The 26,227-nt window shown below is 40.3% G+C and overlaps 1 protein-coding gene across 7 annotated transcripts in view; it reads left to right on the top strand.

The window, feature by feature from the left end:
• MBD5 (methyl-CpG binding domain protein 5) overlaps positions 1–26,227 on the top strand; it is a 108,867-nt gene that overhangs the window by 19,602 nt on the left and 63,038 nt on the right. For all 7 annotated transcript variants that reach the window (XM_058839245.1, XM_058839243.1, XM_058839244.1 and 4 more), the window contains exon 2: positions 23,243–23,340. The gene's annotated coding sequence lies outside the window, so the exon portion shown is untranslated. The remainder of the gene's footprint in view (positions 1–23,242; positions 23,341–26,227) is intronic.

Below are 26,227 nucleotides of genomic sequence, written 5' to 3'. Positions count from 1 at the left end.
AGCTTTGCAAGTCGGAGAAGCAGCACTTCCCTGGGTTTAGGAACTGGAAAATGAGCCTGGATGCATGTGTTCATAAAATATTTAATTACAGCATGTCGATTATGCCATTACCTGAGCATAGGTGAGTGTCTGAAAGCCTGAGCTGGGCTCTTTTATATGGCCAGCATCTTCATATCCCTGCCTGGCCTCCTCCCCAGTGCAATTCCCAAGCAATTTCTCATGCCCACGTGTCTAATCCACAGTAATTCCAGGCTATGGTCATTACATCTTAAAAAGAGAAAACATTTCTAGTCCAAAATAACCCAGGTTTACTGAAGTCATTCATATTCACAGTGGCAAATATCCAAACATCCTTCTTTTTGCCTGCTTCCTTTCCCATCCTCCAGCCTGCATGGGTTCTTTCCCTTAGAGAAAATAAACTTTCACTTCTAGATTTCAGTGCATTTTATTGCATTGAATCTCAAATCTTAAAATAGGAAAAGGAAAAAGACCTTCAGGTGAAAATCCAAATTTAAAAGCTAGTTCTGTCCTAGCTGGGACATTCATTCCTTATTTGTATCTTCAGTTTTAAATATGGAAATTTATTTATTTTTATCCTGCTGAGGCTGCTTCACAGAGGCAGTGTCAGAGTGGTGGTTTATACCTGTAGAGGGGTTTTTGTGTGTGGAATTCCTGGAGCTGTGAGATATGTTGTAATCAGATAGGAATTTGGGAAATGTATAGGTCTTTTAGGAATGCATAGCTCATGTTGTCATCATTTTTCAGCTCTCCACCATCCAAACTTTGCTTTAGCTAATGCAAGCCAGATGGATTATTGCTATTTTATACACTAATATTTGTATTTAGGGTTTTTTAATGATCTCTGCTAATACTGCTGAGGCAGTATGAATTATATAATCATGATTAAGGAGGGTTTTTTTTTTTTTTTTACTTGAGTTGTTTTGTTTGTTTCTCGGTGCTGGTTATGGATCAGGTGTTACAGAAATTTGATTATTTTATGTTTCACTAGGGGAAAAAAGGAAAAAGGTTGCTTGAAGATGGATTTCTGATCTGCTTTGGGTGAAAGAAACAGAGTGGTTTATACAAATGCAACAAATAAATAAATAACTCTGGAAAAAAAAAAAAAGGCTGCATGTGAGTACAATACTGCAGGAAACATGAGACAGCAGAAAACCAGCCTTCCTTGCAGAAATACTTGATCAAGCATTCTTCTCCCCTGAAGTGAAATTCAGATTAATAATGTGACAGTTGTCAACTTCAAACCACCATCACTTTTATAAGCTCAATTACAATCTATTTTCTTTGTAGATAATAATTCCAGATAAATATTGCTAAAAGCAAGCCCGAGCTGAGGAGACAAAGCAATTAAATCCCACATTAATTTGTTTACCAGTGTCACACAGAATAAATCGACTGTAAGTTTTCATAAATTATCTGGAGGTGCTGGGGGAGAGCATTTTTGTGGAATATTGGAGAGGGGGAACATGGTTTCTTTGCTGGAGTCACGTGCTTAATTAGACATTATGTAAATGATACTTTACATGACAAAAATAATCTTGGCTGAGTTCTGTGCTGATGCCAGGGCTGCCTTGGCCATGGAAAGGTAAAAAATGGGAGGAGGGAAGCAGACACCAGTGGGCAGGAGCTCTGTGAACAGAATTTCAACACCAGCACTTGCACATTCCCTCTTTTTAAACAGTACAACATCAGCCCCATCCATGCAGGAGTACATTTGAGCATGAAAAGATCAATTTGGAACTCTTTTGGTTTTAAAGATAACCTTTCAAATGTGTGCCCGAGCAGCCTGGAGTTTCCAGGAATACAAACAGAATCAGTGCTGCTGCCTCAAAGCTCCCTGAATGGCAAAGCAGCAGCAGGAAAAAAATATTGTAAGGTTGTTTTTTTGGGGGTTGATTTTTCTTTTTTTTATTTTTTTCTTCAGGCAATGTGAAAATTAAGACAAACATCTCGATTTTTATATACTGTTTGGAAAAATCTGTGGGTAGGAAGGGAAGCTTCACTTCTGAATATCCTTAGGTTGTAATCCTTTGCTATAATTATTTTATGATGCCTTCAGAGCACCTGATTTGGTTTTTATCTTATGTGGTACTTTGGTTTTGGGGTTTTTTTTAGTTCTTTCTTTTTTTTTTTTTTTTTTTGTTTGTTTTGGGGTTTGTTTTGGTTTTTTTTTTCCTTGGGTTTTTTTTTTTGGTGGTAGTGGTGGTTTTGTGGGGTGTTTTTTTTTGTTTTGTTTTAGTTTGTTTTTTTTAATGATTTCAAGGCTGCATCTATTGCTGCATCCTCATAGTACATAAGAGGCAAAGAAAAAATCTGGCATTTGCCAAGTGGCAGCTGAGAGAGATTAAATAACTTGCTCAAGTCAGTGTCGGAGTTGGGATTAGAAATCTGTTCCTGCTGTGGTCTCTGAAAATAAGATTATGTTACTTCTGCCCTGAATTATAGTCAAATAAAAGAGATTTTAGAGCCTTCTGTGGTAGGCATGTCCTGTTGCCATTTGTCATGTCTGGGTAATAAATAGGAATTTGTAGATCAGTTTAGTGGGAATTTTGAAATGGATTCAGGAGGTAGCAGGATTATACCTGTGCTGGTTTGTGGGTTCATCATATTTTCAATTCATGGATGAAATGTTAAATTCACCATGTGAAATTACCTGGTCAGAGCTAAAAGTACAAACAGGGATTGGTCTGATAAAGAGCAGGGGGAATTAAGATTTTAGGCAATAATTAAGCACCACAATTATGCACATCACTGTATTCATGAGAGGAATTAACAGCAAAAAAATAATAAGAGAAACTTTTGCTGCTCTTTGGCATTTTTGTTCTACAAATAGAGTAAGGAAGGACAATTCAGGAGACTTTTTTTAATGGCTGGGATCTAAATCTAAGGAAAAGACTTTCAAAGCAGAATGTTTTTCATGGTTCTCACCATGAAAATATCTAAATAACCTCACCTTGCTATATCTAAATAACACCAGATATCAACAGAGTATAAAAAAAATTAGTCTCAAATAAGATTATTTACCATCTCTAGAAATTAATGTTTTAATGAAAACTTGTTTGGTGCTGAGGATACTGAATTAGACTTATTTTTTTTATTCTAACATCTTTTAAATTTTGGTCTTTGAGTAAAAGTGAATTGTACATAAACATGTATAACTCAGTTAAAAAGATGAAAATGTGGAGTCAACAGTCTCAGAATACAGGTTTGTCAAAAAAAGTGGCCCAAATATCCCTTTACTTTTCCAGTGGGCAGAGAATTGGTAATTTTTGAATGGACTTTGAGCTTGTCAGGAGAGTGAACGGTGCTCCTTGAGCCTGCCCAGGTTTGAGAGCAGTGCTACTTGTTACCTAACAGGAGATAATAAAACACAGCTGGGCTTTCAAAAAGAAAAAAAACCATATTTTTCTGTCCTTTCTTCAAATCTTCAGAGTCAGCTCATCCTTTACAAATATCCCTTATTTGTGTTTCCTCTCTGGACAGGCAACTTATCATGAATTCTTATCTTAGTGTGAGAACAGCTTTTCTCCAAAAAAAAATCAAAATTTGTCATCAGGATCTGCAGTGTCTGTGCCTCCCCTGGAGGGCTCTGGATCCCTGACACATCTCCAGGATTTTCTGGGAGTTGGGGAGCCTTTGGAGAGGGACAGAAGTTCTTTCTCTTTGTTCTTTATTATTTGCAAACAGCTTTTCCTTTCTTTTTGGTGCTTCCTGATGTCCTGGTGGGCACGAGGAGCAGTCTCAGAGGATTTACTGGCAGAGATAACACTGCAAATCCTCTCCCAGCATTTGCCTTCCTGGTAGAAGAACAGAACCAAGATCATTTAGGGTGGAAAAACCCTCTCAGACCATCGAGTCCAGCCACTCCCAGCACTTCCAAAGCCACCAAGTGCCGCATCCACATGGCTTTTGGGACCCCACCTGGGCAGCTGTGCCAAGACTGGACTTCCTTTCAGTGGAGTTATTTTTCCTAATTCTCAATCTAAACCTCGCAGGCATTGCTGCATCCCACGTGTTGCAGTGGATCTGGCAGAAGTGGGAGCTGTTTTTTTGAGCTCGCGGCCCTTTCCCTCGACGCGTCATTAACAGGCACCAGGGGTCTGCCAGCGCTTTGCCATGTTTGCGTGGCTAATTGAAAAAAAGGAGGTGTGTTTGAAGCAGTCTGGCTAAACAAAATTAGTGTGGGAAAAGGTTGTCTGGTTGTTAAGAACGTGTTGGGATGCCAGGGGAGCATATGGTCCGTGGTGAAAGGTCCGGGGCGCGCACGGCTCAGCCGGATTCCCAGCGCTCTCACTTCCTTCCCCTGTGCTCCCATCCTGATCCCACCCTCCCGCATCTGTGCCTGAAAAAGTGACTGATGGCAGCCCTGCGTCACTCTTAATATAATGTGAAATTTATTCCTGTTGGGAGAGGGCTCGGGATTACAGGAACTGAGCACAGGCAGAGGCTGCGGGCGAGTCTTCCTGACAAGGGTTTGTGGTGGTGTAATTTCCAAGTCGCTCGGTGAAATTTCAGCCATGTAAATTATGTCTGACTCACGCTTGCAAAGGATTCAAAGTCAGCTTTTAAAAGACACTTTTTGAAGTTTTCAGTGTTGCAAACGCACGGCTGAGGCAAAGAGCAGAACATGTGAGCAATAAACAGAAGATCAGCAGGCTTGGAGCTTTCTTGGCAGTTGTATAACTCCAATATAAATTTGCATTCCTTTATTTTGTTTTGCTTTGAAGTGGCCTTTGCATGATATCTTTACTTTTCCCATTTATAATGAGGAAAAAATTGACTGCTATCAGAGCTCAGACGTGCCAAAAAGGGTAGGAGCTTATCACTTGTGAACTTGCAGAATGATTTTCTGTCATACTCCATGTGTATCGCAGGAGTTCATCACTGCAAGTATTGAAAATGTCACAGGAGAAATTTCATGTTTGATTTTGTAATTAGAGAAGTTCCAACATGATTTGTTTGGGGTTTGTTGGGGCGGATTTTTTTTTTTTTTAGGTGAAAGGAAGACAAGGCTCAGCACTATGTGCAGTGCCTTGTTTGACATGAACAGTTCAGATTTGTCTTCCAGCTCTGTGTAACGTTGTAAGAAACAAATTGTCTAAGTCATAGAATTATTGTAGAATCGTGAAGTGGTTTGGGTTGAAGGGGATCTTAAAGATCATCTTGTTCCAGTCCCCTCCAAGGACACCTTCCACTATCCCAGGCTGCTCCAAGCCCTGTCTGGCCTGACCTTGGACACTTCCAGGGATCCAGAGGTGGCCATGGCGTTACTTGTGCCAGGGCTTCACCTTCTTTCCCAGCCAGGAATTCCCAGTTCCCAATATCCCATCCATCCCTGCCCTCTGGCACTGGGAGCCATTCCCTGGCTCCTGTCCCTCCATCCCTTGTCCCCAGTCCCTCTCCAGCTCTCCTGGAGCCCCTTCAGGCCCTGCAAGGGGCTCTGAGCTCTCCCTGGATCCTTCTCCAGACGAGCACCCCCAGCTCTCCCAGCCCAGCTCCAGAGGATCTCCAGCCTTGAGAGCATCCCCACGAGCCCAATCCGGAGCAGATCCCTGTGTCCTTTATCCCGGGAAGAACTTTGAGCAGGAATATCCCTATGCCCATCATCCCCCTGCATGCTCCATGTGCCTCTGGCCGTGCCAGGTGGCCCTGACCATGGTGACAGAGCCGTGTGCTGGGCTCTCGCTGCCTTCTGGGAGCCCCGGGAGCCTTTTGGTGCCGCAGCAACAGATGTGAGCAGAAAGGGCCGCCCGCCTTCCTCGGGGCCATATGGTTTATGGGGATGCTGCGGGGCTGGCAGCTGATGGCAGCTCAGGGATTAAATGCAGAACGGAGCTTTCGCTGAATCCTCGGTGAAGCAACATTAAGAAAAACATGTTTGAGCCTTAAAAGCTACCTGCCCAGATAGCTCTGTTAGAGCATACAGAGAGAAATGTTCATTTAAACTATTTGTAATGCTATCTTGAAGAATTTCAGTGCTATATTTAAGAATTTTGTTGTTATATTTAAGAATTTTAATGTTATATTTAAGAATTTTGTTGTTATACTTAAGAATTTTAATGCCATTTCTAAGGATTTTAATGCAATTTTAAAGGATTTTAATGCCATATTCGAGATTTTCCAGCGCCCTAATTTCTTTAATGCAACTTTGGCTAAGATGGCTTGTTGTCTTTGTGTATTGTATTTTTAGGGAATAGTTGTGGATTTAAAAAAAAGGAAAGAGTAAGAATATCCTGAGCTTCTATATGTTTATATTCAGCAAGTTTAAGTGATAAAAAAAATACCCTTTTTTTATTTATTTAAAAAACCAAACTATAGCAGGTAAAAATATATGGTAGAAAATGTTACACAATTAAGTGTGTAACCCAAATACATTTTGTAGTTCTGTTTATCACTGATGATAAAACATCTTTGAAAATGTCTTTTTTTCCCTTCCATTTTGAGGCAACTTATCTTTTTATGCAGCTTTAATTGGGCAGCTCTAAAAGGGATGTGGGAATTTAGTATGGGAAATTGAAATGGGATCATGTTTAGATTGAGTAGAATTGGAACAGCCCTCAGAATTTAGAAAGCTTTTTTTTCCCTCTAATTAAGGGATAGGTGTATAAGTCTACATTCCCTTAAAAAAAACCTTTCAGTTCTTCATGGAGACAGCAGTTGTGAGACCAATACTAATTCAAGGCATCTGCTGCAGGTGTCTGAGATGGACCTCAAGTCTGAAACCAGAAAAGTTTATTCTGTTATTTAAATTCTCAACCAGTAGGATGGAGTAAAACGAAAAATTGAAGGGAGAGAGGAAGAAAGCACAACCCAATTGCATTCAGATTGTTTTTATTGCCATTTTTGCCCATGGTGAATGTAGAGACCCCACCCATTTCTGTGATGGGGTCGATAGTTGTGGAACACAAGTTGAGTGATGGGTGTTGGGTTTTTATCTCCTCATTGTCCAACAAAGAGTCCAGCATCGTTGCTGGGAAGATGCCACAACCACTCAAAGTCAGCTCTAGAGACAGCAGCAAAAATAATATGCAAAAAGTCATAGGCAGTCATTGTCCCTTCTTATCTTGAGTTTTTCTTCCAGCTTCTCTCCAGCAAGTTTGGGCAAATTCAAATGGGGCATTTTTCATAATTCTCGATGATTTAATGCAACCTGTTGGGATACACCTTCACAGAATGAGGATCCATCCCAGCTCAGGGCAGACAGCCCAGTCAGCACTCAGCAGGCCAAGGGAGGTTTAGCCTACAGATATCACCTCAGTTGTGCTGCTCAACTGTCTGTTAAAAGTAATTAAAACACTCAGTGATAGAAGAAAAATCTGTGATTAAAATCCTAGGGCCTCATCCAGCCATCTCCAAGGCAGAAGCACTCCTGTCCTTCCATTGCCTCCTGTAAAATCACGTTAATTTGGCAGCAGGGACTTCTGGACAGTGGTTGAGTTGTGACCCATAGTATTGTGGTGGGATAATTTTAGCTTCATCCTTTCCTAGATAAAAAATAAACTTTGAGATTTTGATGAAGAGTGCTCTGGTTCATAGAATTGAGTGATTTAAATTACGGTTTAATATCGAAATAAACAGTACATGATGCATCTGATGCATCTGCATAAACATTTCCATTTTTATAGATATGAATCAGTGTTTGGTGTCTAAAATCAATGTGCCCTAATTCCTCACACTCCTGACATTTGAAAGGTGGCAATGCTGGAGAATGTTGGAGCATTCTCATAAAAGGTGGATGTTGGTCTCTGCTTCCAAGGAACAGCAGGGAATGCCCTCAGGTTTTTCCAGGGGATGTTGAGGTTGGATATTGAGGAAATTCCTTCATGGAAAGGTTTGTCCAGAACTGGCACAGGCTGTCCAGGAGTCCCTGGATTTAAAAACCATGTGGATGTGGCACTCATGGACATGGGACAGTGGTGGCAGTGGTTGGACTCGATGATCTTAAAGCATTTTTCCAACCTGAATGATTCTGGGATTTTATGAAAAGGTATTGGGTATCTAAATATGTTCTCATGGCTTTGTCCATACTTTATAAAATGGTATAAACTCACACAGCAAATGAACAAACCCAGCCCTTTGACTGCCAACTTTTGTACTCCAAACATTTGTATTTGAAAGTTAAAGTGAATATTGTGTTTATGGAATTGAAGGTGTGGCGGTGCAGGAGAATGTCCAGGGCAGCATCCTGAACACTGACATTCTTTCTTTGGAAAGAATTCCTGCAGAATGGAAATAAGATTTTGCCAATCACAAATGGATTGCCAAATTTCAAATATTTACTTAGAAGAAATCTATGCTAATTCATTAAATTTTTCATTGACTAAAGTCAAGAATTCTTGTACAACTAAGCATTTTTAGACTAATTTTTGAATTCTGTAATTTAATAACTTTTAGGCACAAGGCAATTTCCTATGATCTATTATTTTTGCTGTTGGGTTACAATGTGCTGATATAAGTGAATATATTCTGATGTTTGTAGGTGTGAGAGGTTGCATTTAAATGAAGTACAATTTAAATCAAGTCCATCTGTAGATTTGCCTTATGTCTCCCTTTATTTTTCCCTCCACAAGTAAATGGTGTCATGTGAGCCTGATAGATCCTTCTCAATTCCTTATAAACTCTCCAGAAAATAAGGAATATTTGCTGAATATTACTGTTATTAGTCTTGTTTATTTTTTTGATGAAAACCTTCATAATTTTCTGAGCAACTGCAGACTCTAGAGCTGGCTAGTTCAGGAATTCTCAGTTTTGTGCAGGAAGAGGCTGAACTGTGATGCTGAGAGCTGGGAACGGTTGATGAATGAGATTCTCCAGTGTCCTCGCTGGAGGTGCCATTCCCAGATTGGTTTTCCCTTCGTGCTGACTTGGATGAGATGTTGTGGAGCTAAAATTTATTTAACATTATTGTATTAATATTAATATATAATAATTATATTTATATTTTATATTCATATATTTAAGATATATGATTTATTTAACTCTTCTGAAAGTTCTGCTCTCCTCCCCCTGACGTCTCCGTGTGATCCCAACCTCGGAATCCGTAGCTCCGGCTGCCCAGATGCGTTTGTGTCATGGGAGGGTCCCCAGTGGAAGGATCTCCACGATGTCAAATTCATCCCACGTGCTGTTCCTGGGGCTCTGCTGTGTCATTTTGGGTGTTTCCTGCTGTAACTTCCATGGAGTGGGACTCCAAGGATGCAACTCCTTGGGAATGGCCGTGCAAAGGCAGCGGAAGTTGCGCTTTGTCGTCTCTTAAAGTTCTGCTTAAAGAAACTCCCGCTCCTTTGTGTGTGATTTGTGCTTTTTCCCATGAGGGTTTGTCCCTGGAGCTTGTGGTTTGGAATTTCCTTAGTTCTTCTGAAAAACAATTCTGAATTTTCAGCAGCTTTTCAGCAGCTGATGAGCAACTACTCCATGCTCTGGATTTTGGAAATGTTTGTCTTTTTCCTGGTGTTCCCTTTCCTGCCAGGCGTGTTCTTGCAGCATTTTCTGGAACTGCTTTGCTCACTTTGCTACAGTTTCTTCTTATTAAAAGTTCATTTTTAAGATACCCCATGCCTTCATGGAATCTACCTTTAGTCTCTGAACCTTTTCTAAATATTCTAAATAGTTACTTTGTCCAGACTTGTAACTCCTCTGTGTTTCTGCTCTCAACTCCATCTCACTGCTAGATCATCTCCTTTGTTGCCTCTTTGTAACTTTTTTCTTAATTTATTCAACGTTCTGTGATCACTTTGTGCCCAAAGGCTTGACACTGAACACACTTCACAATTTTTTCAACACTTCAGTTATTTTTTACTTATTTTTTGATATACCAGATAATACCAATAAATATATATTCTTTATTTCCACTAATTTGCTTTCTTACTTGCAAATTCAAGCACAAATCCACAATCCACATATTCACAACTGTAAGATATATCATCACTCAAAATGCAATTATCAATCCCCATAATTGCCCTAAAAGTTGTAGCAAATAATTTCTTTGTCATCTTTAGACTTTGTGGACTCAAATTTATGTGTATACCAGACTTTGCTTTAGTGTTTGCTACTTATGTTGATTTTAAATGCTCATGGAAAGGGATTTTCTTTTCCCAAATGCAGCAGCAATTTGTGACTTCCTTAGCAAAGAAAACCCCAAAAAGAGAGATCTTGGAAATATTAAGTTTAAAATAGTCCCTGTGGGATCTAAACTTTGTGTTGACTTTTCTCTGTTGTGTTTTTGAGGCGGGGTTTGTCTTCCTTAAAGGCTGTTGGAGTTTAACTGAGGACATAGTCCAGAATTTAAAATTTAGTACTTCAAATACACAGAGGTTAAAGATTGTGACTCCATCTCAAATCATGCTTTGAGTGAAGCTTTGCACAAAAATGGTTTTGCCACATAAATATTTTACTTGAGTTGAATATTTTTTTACACCTTACACTTAGAAATTTGTAGAATTTAGATTGAAAATGGTGTCCTGTTTGTTCCTCAGTTTTAGTGAGAGCCCGGTGCTTCGACCCAAGCTTGCCCACAATTCCATGGAAGGAAATAAAAGCTGTCTGTGCAGGAGTAGGGATGGAGCACATTGCAGCTTTTCCACCTGTGGCACAGCTGGATCAGTGAGAGAAGATGAAAGCCAGAAGATCAAATCAGGTTGGACAGGAGAACTGGAAGTGCAGGAGGTCAGGAGGTTCCTCATGTGGGGAATTATCACCAGGCTAAAATGAGGGAGTTGTCTCTTCAGTTTATAAGATCCTTATTGACTAAAATAAGAAAATAATGGATGATGAGGAGAGCTCACATCAATGCAGGGAATACAGAGGGGAAGATTAATGTGATTTAATTTAATTTAAATTAATGTGATTTCTGGGATGAAGAAATTTCAGGAGCCCAAACTCCGGTCAGAGGGAATAGATGGATTTGGGGCTGCAGACATAAGCTTGAAGGGGAGGTGAGGGGGAGAAAAGTCATAAAAATAAATTAATAAGGCTTTGCATTTTTAAGATAAAAATGTGTCTCATGTTGTTGGGCTTTGTGTCTGGCACCTTCCACTATCCCAGGTTGCTCCAAGCCCTGTCCAGCCTGGCCTTGGACTCTTCCAGGGACTGGGAATCCACAATCACTCCTGGCAAGTCACTGTCCTTGAGACCCTGAGAAAACACCTGATGGAAAAAATTGGGAAAGGAGTTTGGGGGAGGGATTCAGGGAGCCTGGAGTGGATTCAGTGCGTGCTGGGGATGTGGAAGGAGGCAGGTGAGAGCACCCAGGGAGACAGAGGAGAGATTTCCATCTTGCAGCTATTTTAGACTCTGTTGTTTTCCACGGGGAATTCCCATTCAGCAAAGAACAGTGCCATTCTTGAGGAGTAATTCAGTGAATTTTTGTGATAGAATCTTATATTAGAAACTTGTTAAACTTTAGAAAATACTCCAAGAATTATCCATCTCATCAAAGCTTTTCAAAATAAATGAGTGTTGCAGAAAAGGGCAGTTGTCCAGGTAGCACAAAGTTAACCCAGGAAGCAACTTTACCTTCTAACCACATTAAACCCAAAGATTATGATGATTAAATTATAGCATTGTTTATACTAAGTGATATAATTCCTAAGAAATCCATGGAATCTGAGCCTTTTCCTAACAGAAAACAGTGACTCAACAACAAACTGACACTGTGACCTCAGCTGCCTAAAAGGACCCAACTTGCTTTGAAAAATATTTCCATTTGTTTCAAAAGGAAGGAGGAAAATCTTGCTGAGGTATTAAGATTTGTTGGCAGTATCTCTTGCTCCTACCGTACGCAGAATTCAGAACATCTCAGGCCTTGACAACCAAGAAATGAAAAGTTATGGGACAAGAAAATCCAGATTTAAATCTTCCCCTGCTGAGCTGGCAGTTGGACTGAAAATTGTTTGCATGCTAAGGTGGAGTTGCTGTGAGTAGTGGAAGGAGCAGTTGAAATGTCTAAATGGAGCTGTTGATTGGATTTAAGGAGATTTATGAAACTTTCCCTGTTCACCTCGTGGACAGTCTATTCTGCATGTTCATGTTTCATTGCCATGGTAAATGGGGCCCATTTTCTATCAGAAGGATGAATGTGAAATAGAGATGTGGCTTCAGTGACACTCAGAGTGCAGAGCTGTCATCCAGGGAGGGGGAATCACAAAAGTGCATTTCTTCCTGGAGGGTTTGGAAAAGGCAGGGACAGACGTGTCCTGGAGGTGCAGAGGGACACAGCTTGGGAAAAAGGAGATTCCAGATAGGTACAAGGAAAATGGAAACTCTGGAGAAGTTGTAAAATCTGTGTCTTTGTAGGAGTGTGAGACTGGATTGATAATGAACATCTGGATCAAGATGGATCTCGCTGGAGCAAGAGGTTGGGTTGGAGCCCTCCAGAGCTCCATTCCAGCTGGGGCATTCTGTGATCCCAACCCATAGGAAATGTAGATTTTCCATGGAATAAAGGAGTCCTGCCCTAGGTCAGCACAGTGGGGTCACTCTGGCCTGTGACCACTCGAGGATTTACAGGGCCCCACCTCTGTCCTGCCTTTTGGCCTTGGTGTATTAGCAAAAGTTAATTCAGATTATAACTAGGACAGCAAGAAATAAGAAATCAGGTGTAAGGCTCAGCTCCTGCTTGTGTGAGTGCAGGGGGGAACAGGAGTGAATTTGAAAATGCAGAAATCTGGGATCAGTTTCTGATCAATCATAAAGTTACATTTACTCTCTGTGCTGATTATTTTTTTCTTCATCTAACCATTGGATTCCTTGCCATCACACTGGTTTTGAATGGCAGGATTATCTGCAAACACATAAACATTTATTTAGGTTGATTTCCTATAAAACCATATCATTCTATATTAACTTTACACAGCAAAAAACATTTTCTGTTTTCTATGAAGAGGATTTTGGTATGACATTTTTGTCCTGCTGATATCCAGTGTATATTTTCATATGTGATTATTTAGTGTTTATTCCTGCTTGCATTATTTGCTGTACATAGGTTACCAAAATCAGAGATTTCAGGAAATACCTGGGGTTTTTTTATACAATTTCAGTACCAGAAGCTCATAGATCATAGAGTGAGTGCTGTACACAAATATCCCATTTTAGGAGCTCGGTGCAATGCACTGGAAGGGATGTAACTGGTTTATGACTTATGGCCATGTCTGCATGGACACTCACTCCTAGGGATTCCAGCCACATGATTTAAGATTCCTACTTCAGGGCTAAAATGCTGCTTTGCCTTATTTATCAAAGACACCTGAATGTGCCTTTGTCTGCTCTCTTAAGGAATAATGGCATGGAAAGAGGAAGAGAGGGGAATTGCAGGACAAGGTTTAACAGCCTCCGTGGATCTGAAATTGTAAACAAGGGATGATGACAGGGAAATGCTCAGGCTGGAGTAGGGAATTTGAGCTGGAAATAAAGAGTGGAGAAAGTAAAGATTAAGACTAAATGTCATGGAAGAGAATTCAGCAACCCCCGTGGCTTTTTTGATGGTTCTTCCAATGAAAGCAAGGGAAAATCTGTTTTTTGGGACAAAGGCCCTTCTTTTTTATTTATTTATTTTTCTTTCTTTTTTTTTTTTTTTTTTTTTTTTTTTTTTTGTTTGCTTTTTCATTTTTTCCTGTTTCTTTCCTTTGGCTTAACCACTCCATGTGAAAGAATCTCATCTGGGTATACAAAAGAATGCATTACATTTTTGAGGCATGGCAGTGGATCTCAGCATCCCTGGGATTGCTGCGGCGGTGCCACCGAGCCAGAGGCGCCGGATTTGCCGTGGGGATCTGGGAGTGCAGCGTCCCCACCTTGTACATCTGGAGCAGCTCCGTGCACAGGGTGAATTCCATAGGGAAGGGATCTTAAACACTTCCCTTTCCACCCCATTCCATGGACACTTTTCACTATCCTGGGTTTCTCCAAGCCCTGTCCAACCTTGGACACTCCTGGGGTTCCAGGGGCAGCCACAGCTGCTCTGAGCACCCTCTGAGCCAGGGCCTCCCCACCCTCCCTTTATTTTCCATTGTAAAGAATTCCACTATTTAATTCTCCATGGTAAAGAATTCTATTTAAAATATTTTTAGAAATTCTTAAGAATTTATAGTGAAGAATTCTTTTATTGTAATAAAGAATTTCCTTCATTGACTTCAATGGGACTTTGTAGGAGCTGAGAGATTAGGGTAGTTCAGGATTTAGTTTTAGATAAATTGCAAAACATAAGAGTAAAAACTGGGCTGAAGTGGAGTGAAGAGAGGAAGATGGGAAGAAATTAAACTTTTCTATGAGTGTTATGCTTTTTTGGTTTGTTTTTGATGCCTGTAAATGCTGTTGCTTTATTTACCATGAGATGGACCTGGATGACAATTCCAGCAGCAGTGTGGACTGTTTATTTTGAGATTAGAATCATTCTGTGGGAGCAAAAAGAGGGTGTATATTTATGGGTGGCAAAGAAAACACCCAAATTTAAACTTTTAAATGGGTCAAATGGATAACAGTTTTGAACAATGTCATTATTTGGACAGGGATACTCCTTACCTAATCTTTTAAAAGCTTTTGATGTCTTTCCTTAAAACCTTTTAGTATTATCTCCAGTGACATAAAATTCTTGCAGATCAAAATTGCTTTGGTGGTTTAAACTGATGAGTTAAACTGGCAACACCACCCTGAAAAGGATAATTTGCCTTTTTCTCCAGCAGCCAAACTGTTGGACAGAGTTCTGCCCATTTCCTATTGCCCATTTATTCCCTCTCCACATGAAGGTTTTCTCCTCTTTTTGTGGTGGTGTTCTTGTGGGCTAAAGAGATGGAGCAGATAAAACAGATTTTGGTGTGTTTTTATTGGGAGGGATGATTTAGTTGGGTTCTACAAAATCTCCTCCAATAGGTTCAGTTTTTGGGGGGAGTTGTTTGTTTTGCTTGGACCTTTGCATTTTCTTCTTCCCACATGTATATTTCCAGTCTTCTAGCTATCCCAAATAACCATTAGAAACTAAAGGATCTTTCAAAACATGAAGAATTTTGAAGAAACTTTAAAATTTAACCACAATTTTATCCTTGGGCTCAAAATCCTCCTTGCTGTCCTGAGAGGTTTTATGGCAATGCAGACACTCCAAATTTCCTTTTTTTGGAGAGCAGCCTGTTTTATCTATTAATTCCATAACCCAGCACTCATCCAAGCAGCTTTTCCACAGTTAGGTTGGGAAGAGGCAAACTGCACCCCTGATCCATGTGGATCCTGATGGAGTGAATCCAGCACAGCCCTGGTGGTTCCTCCTGGTGACAGAAACGGGGATGTGCCCATGGTGGGAAATGGCTGGAAAAATTAACAAGGTTGTTTTCTCCACAAAAAAAAATCCAAACTTCACTTCAGGCAGGCAGGAAGGGAATTCTGCTGTTATCTGCTGCTGGTTTAATTGTCCATGTGGCTGTTGTGGAGATGTCTCTGTGATAGTGGTGCCTCTCCCAGCTCCTGGAGGAGCCAGGCAGTTTCCCTGGAAGGTTTTCTTTTTAGTAAAGATAAGATGGAAAGAGTAATGATGGAGACAAAACTGATAAGGGCAGGAATATCAGAAGGAATGACAGAGTAAAGGCAGAGCTTTGACTGATGGTGCCTTAAACAGGGATTTGTTCCAGTGGGAATCCTTGTGGCTTCCTGAGCTTTGGAAAGCACAGGTTGCTGAGGAAAAAAATTAGGAAGTCCACCCACAATCATGTTTTTCCTTATTTTAATAAAAAATAAAGAAGGGCAAAAACCTATTATGACTTTTAAACCCTCTGCTTTTCCAGCATGCAGCACAGTGAGCTGTGAGGAAATAGGATTTTATCTTCTATTTCACAAGGCAGGAGTACGGGCACGGCTTCAAATAAATTTGCTATTAAGAAAAAGTCCATGATTACATTTAAGGAGTGTTCTGAAGTTTCCAGGAGTGATTTGCAGGGGCTGATCTGTATGAGCTGCACAGGCAGCTGAAAAGGGAGATAAATTCCTTTCTGTTAGTAACACAATCATCTTTCAAGGTATTTTTTATTAAATTAGATTGGCGTAACTAAAGTGCTCCTGATGTCATTTGTGGATGCTCCTAAATCATCAGCTAAAGAGCAGCTGATCTAAGTTTGGCCAAAGGAAAGAATGAAGTTTTGGAAGATTATATTCCTTGTTCCTGATTCCAATCAATCAGAATTTGATATTTGTGTACGGGCTTGTTTTAAAAGCATTGTAATTATGGCAGTGCTATAAATCTTACATTAATGGAGAAGGAAAAAATATTAAATGTCACCCATGCTTTAAAGCTGAATATTCAGTGGATGTTCCTTATGGAATGAGGATAAAGGGAAAGCAGGTGGAGTAATAGGTCTGTGTGAATGTAGGCCTGGAAAAGTGGGATACAGGGATTAAAAACATTTTAATTTTACATAAGGTCTTTTCCTAGATTTCAGTTTGATGCTGAACATGCCCTGCTATATAAAGAAATATTCCTCTGTTAAATCTTGGGGGATTTGGAGGCACTTATGAATTAATTTGTTTCCAGGAGTTCCATCAAAAGAGAATTCCTTTGTAAAACTGCAGGTGTTAAAATACAGACCAAAAAAAATTTCTTGGTCTGGGAAATTAGACACAGTTCTTAGCTGAATATTGAAATTAAAATGCAGAAAAGACCCCTGAAACCTGTTAATTATTACTCTCAGATTTCAGAGAAATACTTCTCTAGACTTACTTGCAGGTTTCTTTCCTTAAAAATAAACAGGATATTTGCGATTTCATGGAAAGTCTTCCAATGACACCAAAAATTATTGTTTAAACATTGATAGCAGTTAAATAAATTAAAATATCCAGGAGAGGAGGGACCAGTGCAGACCCAGGACAGCCCCAGCCATGGCAGTGCCCAAAACCAGGCAGAAACTGCTTGAAATATGGTATAAAACTCTGCATTTTGTGCTGAATAGTTATAATTCAATGAAAAGAACAGGAAAATCCCGTTGAATAGAAATTGTCATAAGATCAGCCAATTAATACAATTTTTCTGTTGCATTTGATTGCCTTTTCTGTCCTTGGAAGAAGCCAGAAAATAAACCAAGAGATGTATCTGAAGAGATGCATTTTTTCCTTTTGGCTGCGTAACCACAGATTGATACATTCATAAATTTACAACATTTTGGGCTTTTGAATGTTTCTAATTTCATTTTGGAGGAGAAGAATATTTCTTCAAACAACTGAGGCTCAACACTGTGCCTTTTTTTTTTTTTTTTTTTTCCTTTTTAAAAGGAAGTCTCTGAAGAGATGTCAGTGTTTTATCTGCAGTGAAGTGTCCTCTTTTCAGGTTTTGATTCAATGTCATCATTTCTGGTACCCAGTGTTTGAAAGCACAGGAGCATTAATTATTTTATAATAGTAAATGTCAGCGTACAGTTGTCTCAAAACCCACCAAAAATAGAACTTTTAGCCCATCTTTGCAGGTTTTAAACGTGAGCACTGCTAGGAAATAATCATCCAGAAATTAAAGCTTTGTATCCACAGTTGTCTAATTCAACCCCTTCGGTTTTTAGCTCTAAGTTTAGAAAAATGGGAGTGTGGCATCAGTTGCTTGTGCAGATTTGTTACAGACACAGCCTGCCCTGGAGGCAGTGAACGCTGTCAGGGTGACAGCCACTGCCACAAACCAGAGGGGAATATTTTTGGAAGCATCCAAACAGCAGAGGAAGAACATCCTGTTATAAACACACTGATACTTTCATGGCTGGAAAAATATTACTCTCTTTCCTTCCTCAAACACTAAACAAATAAACAACTTGGGAGTGTTCTCACCCTTCCATTCATTTTTCTGGGTTTCACGTTTTTGGGAGAATCCCGGCTCTTCACAGGCTTGGAAGCTGACAGGAATTTTGTGTTTCCCTTCCAACTGTGTCACCACCATAGCAGGGATTTGAGGAGGTCACTGAAACTCACTGTGCCACCACACTTTTGTGGGAGTAGAGTAAGGCTCTGTCACCTCCACGTGACTTGGGAAGAGAATTACTCTTGGGAGGGTATTTTTGGATACAGGAGATGTTTAGGTGAATGGCAGTGGAGATGCAAAAGGTTTTCTTTTATACCTACAAATTATAAAAGGGCAAAATCCTTTTCTTTTCTTTTTTTCTTTTTTGAGATTGTTGAATTTGCTGCCTCATCACCTGAGAGGTGAGGGACGTGTGAGTGGTCACTCAGTGGTTATTTTAATGAGTCTGAATGCAGAGAGCACTTGGGTGAAATATGAGTAAATCTCATTACTCTGACAGTGGTTGCCTGACTACAAAGAAAGTTTATATTTAGTAAACTACTCACTCCTGTGACCTACTTTGCTGGGGATGATAATTTTCTTAGCGTGGCGCTGAGCTTACTTTTCCCTGTTCAATTTCCATGAATGAGGGATTCTTCCCATCTCTGGATTTCTGGGCTACTCGGAGCAAGGAAGACTCTTGGAAGTTACTTCAGTCCATGGATTCCTTCCCAATATCCCTCCATTCCCTGGCTCCTGTCCCTCCATCCCTTCTCCCTCTCCAGCTCTCCTGGAGCCCCTTCAGGCCCTGCAAGGGGCTCTGAGCTCTCCCTGGATCCTTCCCTTCTCCAGGGGAACATTCCCAGCTCTCCCTGGATCCTTCCCTTCTCCAGGGGAACATTCCCAGCTCTCCCTGGATCCTTCCCTTCTCCAGGAGAACATTCCCAGCTCTCCCTGGATCCTTCCCTTCTCCAGGGGAACATTCCCAGCTCTCCCACCCCTCTTCTCTGTTCAACTTTAAAGAGAGATTAGCTGCTAAAAAAGTATTTAGAAGTAATTCAGAAAGGAAGAAAATGGAGATATTCATGTTTGGAAGATAAATGGGATTTCTTTCTAATGGAGTTTGTGTCTTGTTGAAGACTGAGGGATTTATTTCTTCCAGAAATATTTTAGTTCTCAGAAATTTTGATAGCGCTGGGATTTTGCCTGTAGTAAAAAATAAAGTATCAGTTGTCTATATACATAGAGAAAACATATTTTTTATTCTATATATTTATGTACATATAATACTTATATATAATATGTTGGTTAGACATAAATATGAATATACAGAGACAAGTATCTGGTGCAGAATACAGCCCAGCATCCCCAAAACTACCCTTCCCCAGAATACCATTAAATTTGTAAAATTAGAGAGGCTCTCCTAGTTAAAATATCTTCTTATTTTCTAATGGTAATTAGAAAATTCTGTTCCATTGGTGCCAGTAAAACGGTAAATAAGTGTTAAAAGTGGGATGGAATTCTTCCTTAGGACCATCTTGGAGTAGACTCATCTGTCATGTGATCTCATTAGTCCTTGCTTGCTCATCTCTGAAAAAACAATCTGACCCCCTTTATTTGTTTCTCTCTCCAAACTATTAATTTAAAAGAAAGATTGAGGCAGCCTTTTCAGCATTATAAAAAAAGGGAAACACTCAAACACTCGTGTTTTCCTCCTTCTCTGGAGGTAGCCTTTGGAACTGAGCTGGATCGTGGTGGGGGTTCTGAGCTCCGAGGAGAATCCAGCCCTGCTCATTCCTGCTCCTGTCCTGCTCCTGCTCTGCACCCTTCAGGTGTGAAAACACAAAGATCCCTTCAGGGTTCTGTTCCTTTGCATTTACTACTGCTAAAAAAAAAAATAAATTAAAAATGAGGAAGTATTTTCCTAACTCTGTGTGCAGATATTGTGTTATGCATCGAAAATTTCTGCTGTTTCCTGCGTGCATTTATCTTGCTGTGGAATAATTTTCATGTGACTGGAAGGATTTTTTCTCACAAACAAAAAAAACACCTCCCAGAGGCAACAAGTGATGGAAATTGCAGAGGCTTTGGAGTGTTCCTGTGGTGGTGCATCCCAAATATTCCCTTATCTAACAGAAAATGATGTGAGATTTTGCACCTGTCTGAGCTGATGGGTTTCTTTTCGTTCCTAAACATCTCTAGGAATCTCAGGCATGGTCGTTACCCATGAGATTGAAGAATTATCATGGAATTCTGGGATGGGTTTGGCTTGAAAAGACTTCAAATTCCACCCAGTGCCACCCCTGCCATGGGCAAGGACATTTTCCACTACCCCAGGCTGCTCCAAGCCCTGTCCAGCCTGGCCTGGGACACTTCCAGGGACCCAGGGACAGCCACAGCTTCTCTGGGAATTCCATTCCAGGGCCTGCCCACCTTCCCAACCAGGAACTTCTAAATTAATTTTGATTTAGTAATGAATTTTTAAACATTTAATAATTCTTGTCATGTACTCAATTCAGCTTCTTCAAAGCTGTTGCATGGGAATAAATTAACAAAAATTTATAGGAAGTTTCATATCTCAGAAGATACTAAATGTTGAGTTGTATCTAAAGAAATGTTTTGTCCTCAGTCCAGGAAGAAATTTTTTTTAAAAAAAGAGAAATCAAAACAGATTCTTCCATTTGAGCAGAGACATATGTTTGGTGGGTTGGCACCAGACTAGGATGCAGAATCCTGTAGAACCAACTCTTCATACTCTGGGATATTTAGAGGAACAACATTCAAAATTAGGTGCTGGAGACTATAAGAAAAAGAGAAAAAATTTAAAAAGAAGAACAGGGAGCACCTGAAGAGCAGCACAAAGGAATTCCAGGCACTCCTGGACTGTGGTGGCCAGTTCAGGATCTGTTGGATGGGGCTTGGAGCAATCTGGGATAGTGAAAGGTGTCCCTGGCCATAGCAGGGCTTTAAGGTCCCTTCCAACCCAAAGCAGTCTGGGATTCTGTGGAACTCTGTCTTTATTTGTGTATCAAATGTCTTAGAGGAATGGACACTGTAAATGTCATCACGTGTTCTTAAACAGAAAGCATTTAATTTCATCTATAAATTCCCATTAATTGGAGGTGAGGTCATAGTGACTCCTTCTGGTCTCTGGGTGATGATCATAAAATCATCCAAAGGAAAAATGAAACACTCAGGTGTCATTCAGCAAAATTAGCAGGTCCCAAGAAATTCAGCAGGTTCCCTTGAAAGATGTGCTTAAACACAGAAGGAATTTCTTCCCAGTGCTGTGATGCTCCAAGCCCTTGGAGAAGGCTTAGAGGTTTTGAGAACAAAATTAATGATACCCTTACAATTATTGCAGTTGTTCTGTTTGAGAGTGATGATTAAATCTGATCAGAAATAACATCTGCAGTGGGAGCAGAGTTTAAATATCTGGATTGTGGCCGTGCAGTTCACAAAGAAAATAGAAAACATCATCTATTAACACAAAAGGCAACGTGAGAATGATTTACTTGTCAGGCAAAAAAATAAAATACAGATCTTTTCATGGCTCTGAAAAAATCTGGGGAGATTAAGAACTGGATGGGAAGTTTGAGGGATGGTTGATAGAAAACCTCAACACCAAATTATGTGAACAAAATCCCTTTAAGGGAAGACTGAGAACAACTTTGGAGATCCAAACAGGATCTCTTTAAAGTGGCACAATGAAATATTACATTATCATCCCAGAGCTGCTCCATATTGTGTTCTCCCTTTAAAATGCCATTTTTCACTCCAATTCTCAATCCATTTCCCAGTTTTCAGCAGGTGAGCTTTCCTCTTTGGAGCCACCAATCCAAACTTCTGTGCTGAACTCATTAAAGAAATCAGTTGTTGGATCCTGCCTTGGCTTCTGTACCAGTTTATTCCTTGGATGGTCTGGTTTGGGTTTGAGTTTGGGTTTGGGCTTGGGTTTGGGTTTGGGTTTGGGTTTGGGTTTGGGTTTGGGTTTGGGTTTGGGTTTGGGTTTGGGCTTGGGCTTGGGCTTGGGTTTGGGCTTGGGTTTGGTTGGAGACCAAATAAGAGACACCAGAGCCAAGGGAGCTGTCAAAAAGTGGTGCTGGTTAAACTTGGTGATCTCAAAGGCTTTTTCCAGCCTTAACTACTCCTGATTCTAAGGGGTTTTATGTTTTGGCTGCACAAGGTGTGGATTTAAAGGTGATTGTTTGGGTTTAGTGTTTTTGGGGTTGGAAAAGCCCTCCAAGGTCATGGAGCCCAAGCTGTGACCATCCCCTCCTTGTCACCAGGGCCCTGAGTGGCACCTCCAGGGCTTTCTTGGACCTCAGAGCACCAACATTTGGTGTCTTGGGTTGGGTTGTTCAGTGATGTTGAGTTCATCACCAGATCTTTTTCACCTCTTGTTTCACAGAAGCTTCTGTGACTTCCAAGTCTTAATTAAGCCTTCAATTATGAAAAAAACTGAATTTCCATCCCTCTCCTGCCCCTCAACCCCGCCTAGAACCATACCTGGAATTTCCCCACCCATCTGCCAGGGCAGCCTGGCTTCCAGTGCCTGCACAGCAGCTTTTTAGGACTTGACTGGCTCATTTTGTGCCTGGAATGTTTTCCCCACACTGATCCACCCATTCTCAGCTGGAGGGGCAGGGACAGCCAATTGCTTTTCCAGGTTTGCATGAGAAAGAGAGGGAACATAATCCTGGGCAGTTGTAGTTCAGAGACTGGTTTGAGTTATTTCCTCTACAAGGATTTTACATTTTTGGAAGCTCTAGAAAGAGCAGAGCATCCATGTAGGTATTCCATAACTTGCTGGTTTGAAAGGTGTTTTTTTCTCAGGTGATGGAAGTCAGGGAGGTTTCCTTTGCTTAGACTTGGATTCCTCCACAGTCTTAGAAAGTCTAAACCAAATGGAATTGATTGAGTAAAAAGGAAAAATCATTTACAAGACAAAGAAAACCATTTGGGCCTGATGAGTTTTCTAGTGATTTATTTTTTTGTATTTATCTTTCCATAGCTACAGTGCTGAGATGTGAAAGCAGCACTAACAAATTATGCTCTGGGGTTATATTGTTGAATAACTTTATTTTTTAAAATCATAGCTGGCATTTATAGTGACCTTGTCTTAAAGTTACCTTTAATTTCAGTCTAGGGAGGTGCTTTAACTTTTCATAATCTATTAGTCCTTATAATACGTCACATTTCAATGCTAATTTGTAATTTTATTTAATTGAAATTTTAACTCATGGGATCCTTGCTGTTGTTATTTTGGTATAACAGTGAATTCCCCAAGTTAGGTGTATTTTTAAATATACTAATATAGAGTAATTATCATATTCCTCAAGCAGATCAGTCCCTTCCCCTGTAGTAACTGTTTATTTTTAACAGCAGCTCCTAAATTCATGTGTTGCATGAAATTGTGCCTTTGTAATAAATAAATCAATCAGTATTTAGCTCTCCTGGCTGATTTTCTGCTCTGGTGTTGTTCTGCAGATCCTTGCTGACGATGGTGGTCGCTGGAGGCAGCACTGTTGAAGATTATATCATTTACAGACAAGATCTCTGAAATCTGTTTCCTTCACACAGCAAAGGTAGCTCAAATAATCCACATTATGCATTTGTCTCGAAGTATTAAGTTTGTTTTTGACCTCCAAAGTTGAACAGCAGCTGAAGTTTGGGAGTCTGATCACTCTGCCAACTTTTAACCTCTTTTTTTCAATGTTTATTTATTCTGAAGTGAAAAATAATATCCATGGAAAGAGCTCAGTTTCTTCTCTTTTTAGTTACAGGAATATCTCTCCTTCCTTAGCTTCTCTTTTTTTTCCTGCACTTAATGTTTTTCTTTATTCTTCTTTTCTCATGAGTGTTTTGAGCTGCAGATCAGTTACAATATTTTTGTGGTACTGATGAGAACCAGCACTACCTTAAAATCTAAAGAGTAATTGAGGATGAGGTTTATGCACCAAAAGACAAAAAATAGGTGAAAAAAAGTTAAAACAGTTCAACCTCTTGCAAATTTCTACAGAATTCTAGAAGTATTTTAAATTAAATATTGAAAGCACAAATCTGATGTGTCCTGTGCCATTTATTTCCTTTGCTTGAAGTATTTATTATCAATAAATGATCCAAATAAATGTGAGGATATTCAGGAGAGTTTTGTTTATGGATCATTTTTTCTTATTTTGAAACTAACTCTGTATAGCACTGTAGGTAATATGGGATTTTTTTTTTTTTTTCTATTATGGAAATAGAGCTAATTTTCCCACTCATTATCTGCTGTTAATTTAATGTGTGGCAATATCTGAAATTTAGTGCTGATTATGGCAGTAGATTTTTGGTTAGCAGTACAGCTCATCTATGAGCAAACCAATTAAGACATCATTTCAGAATATAATTGAGCTCCTAATGGGGCACTTGAATTCACTGGGAATTTACATATTTGCTTTTCTTTGCTTTAGCAGAGAGGTCCAAAATGAGGCTACAGCTTCAGTTTTGAACTTCTGGAGGCACCAACTCGAGCTGAGGCTTTTCAAAGTGAAGGATGTAAAATGCTCTTGAATAAGGGCATGGATAAATTCATGAATTAGCTCCTTAATTCTCAAATCTGAACTTTGGATGGCTCTTAGGAGGTGGGAATTTGAGGAATACATCCTCCACTGTTCTTAGGGTGCTGAGACCCAGGTGATGCCTTGATGCAGCACAATCAAAACTGATTTAAATACAAAGTTTACTCAGTGTTTGTAATTAATTTTCTTCTTTTAGCCAAATCAGGATCTGCTGGGAAAGGGCTCATTCTGCAAATCTTTATAATATATATCTTTCTAATCCATATCTAATATATACATATATATAATCTGTATTTTCAAGCAGTCTCAATAGAGAATTCTTGGAAATGCTTTGTTAGTCCACACAAATTAAGTGTCTCATTTATGGAGCCTTTGAAAATGAAGGGAAAGAAATTAAGGGAGTTCTTTTCCCTTTTCATTTTCCCTTAGTTTGGGGATTTTTTTGACCCTCAGAAGGAAGATTTTTCCATTTAAAAGACAGAGCTGAGGGAGGTTATTTATACCTCTGCCTTATTGAGGGGTTGGGTTTGTTGTTGTCACTCTTCCCTTCCAGGATAGACCTTTGCATATGTTTTTATTTGTTCTAAAATGGGAACCTACACCATTTGGAAAACCAAATGTTTTGGGGGAATAATTATCAAAGTCACTGTTTGGGTTCTGAAAAAGCTTTTTTTTCTATGTGAAAAACTAGGGCAGGGAAAGTAGTTTTCTATGTAAGGTTCACGTTGTACTGGTTATTTCCTGAAAGTTTTAATATGTACATGTGGATAAACCTCAGGATGCTCCAGTGAAATCCAAGAAAACATTTAGTTCTCATTCTCAACATCTTAACTTGTATTTTCTACTCTTTTTTTTTCCCCACTAAAGTGCTCACAGCTGTGCAGGTATTGCAGCCACTGCTGCTTTTCCATTTGATCTATTTTTAAAAACAGGGGCTCTCTGGATGGAATCCACATTCCTGTGTAGTCCAATACTCCCAAACCTTCCTGACCCTGCCTCACCCACTCAGACCTCATGCATTATCTTTAATTATATGATAACATTGCTATTTTCCTCCATAGGAAACCCTTCCATTAAATAGATGGAATTTAACCAGCAATGCGCTGCCTTTAATTGTTCAACCTTTCCTTCCTCAGTAATGTTCAGGCCTTTCCCTGCAGATGGAATTCACAATTTGCTTTTGTGCTTTCTTGCACCTTTTAGCAACAAGTTTTGGAGAATCCCACACTGGTTTGGGTTGGAAGGGACATGGAAATTTATCCAGTTCTGTGGTAGGGACATCTTCCACCATCCCAGGCTGCTCCAAGCCCCATCCAAAATGGCCTTGGACACTTCCAGGGATCCAGGGGCAGCCCCAGCTGCTCTGGGCACCCTGTGCCAGGGCCTGGCCACTCTCCCAGCCAGGAATTCCCAATTCCCAATATCCCACCCATCCCTGCCCTCTGGCACTGGGAGCCATTCCCTGGCTCCTGTCCCTCCATCCCTTGTCCCTCTCCAGCTCTCCTGGAGCCCCTTCAGGCCCTGCAAGGGGCTCTGAGCTCTCCCTGGATCCTTCCCTTCTCCAGGGGAACATTCCCAGCTCTCCCTGGATCCTTCCCTTCTCCAGGGGAACATTCCCAGCTCTCCCTGGATCCTTCCCTTCTCCAGGGGAACATTCCCAGCTCTCCCTGGATCCTTCCCTTCTCCAGGGGAACATTCCCAGCTCTCCCTGGATCCTTCCCTTCTCCAGGGGAACATTCCCAGCTCTCCCTGGATCCTTCCCTTCTCCAGGGGAACATTCCCAGCTCTCCCAGCCTGGTTCCAGAGGGGCTCCAGGCTCTGTGGCCTCTTCTGGACTCTCCATGTTTTCCTTGTGTTGAGGGCAAATCCAGCATTAATAACACAGAAACCTGGCTCTGCATCCAGGAGGATG

The sequence above is a fragment of the Poecile atricapillus genome, chromosome 5 (genome assembly GCF_030490865.1).
Source record: "Poecile atricapillus isolate bPoeAtr1 chromosome 5, bPoeAtr1.hap1, whole genome shotgun sequence".
NCBI classification, from domain to species: Eukaryota; Metazoa; Chordata; class Aves; order Passeriformes; family Paridae; genus Poecile; species Poecile atricapillus.
Note: the sequence above shows the minus strand (reverse complement) of the source record. Positions and strands in the feature narration are given on the sequence as shown.